The sequence below is a fragment of the Apteryx rowi genome, unplaced genomic scaffold (assembly GCF_003343035.1).
Source record: "Apteryx rowi isolate R43461 unplaced genomic scaffold, aptRow1 scaffold_610, whole genome shotgun sequence".
In the NCBI taxonomy this organism is placed as follows: domain Eukaryota; kingdom Metazoa; phylum Chordata; class Aves; order Apterygiformes; family Apterygidae; genus Apteryx; species Apteryx rowi.
The window spans coordinates 455,678-456,253 of NW_020450884.1; the positions used below are offsets into that span (position 1 = coordinate 455,678).

General features: G+C 76.2%; 1 protein-coding gene across 1 annotated transcript in view; it reads right to left on the reverse strand.

The window, feature by feature from the left end:
* The window catches only part of S100A10 (S100 calcium binding protein A10), a 5,680-nt gene extending 5,596 nt beyond the window's left edge, over positions 1-84 (reverse strand). The window contains exon 1 of the mRNA XM_026083674.1: positions 74-84. The gene's annotated coding sequence lies outside the window, so the exon portion shown is untranslated. The remainder of the gene's footprint in view (positions 1-73) is intronic.
* Positions 85-576: the final 492 nt, after the last annotated feature.

Consider the following 576-nt stretch of genomic DNA (forward strand, 5'->3'; position numbering starts at 1 on the left):
CAAGATGGCGGCGCTCCCTCATGCTCCGCAACGGGCGCGAAGCCGCGCCCAGAGGACCCCCGACTGCCCTCACCCGACATGGCGGCCGCGCCCCTACGTGCCCTTAACGGCGGGGAGGCCGGCCGGCAGCTTGCCAGCTTGCCCTCACCCAACATGGCGGCGCTCCCCATGCTCCTGAAGGGCACTGAAGCCGGCCGCCCCGTGACCCGGATGGGCCCGCCCGCCTGCCCTTAACCAAGAGGGCGCCTTAATCCCCAGCTTTCCCAATGGGTGTGAAGGCGGAGAGAGGTGAGCGGGAGCCCGGATGTGGGCGGGGCCTCGGAGCGCGAGGGGGCGGGGCCGGGGGCCCGGATGTTGCGTCGCGCCGGAGCCGCGGCGGCCGCCTGCGAGCGGGGAGAGGAGCGGACGGAGCCAACATGGCGGTGCCGAGCCTGAGGCGGGAGTGAGGGAGGCGGCGGCGCCCTCCAGCCCGGGCAGCCCCGCAGCGCCGCCGCGGCCGCGGCCCGAATAGCGGAGCGGGGGGACCGAGCCGGCGGGCATGGCGGGGGCGGCGTAGGGGAGGCCTCGGCGGGTGCC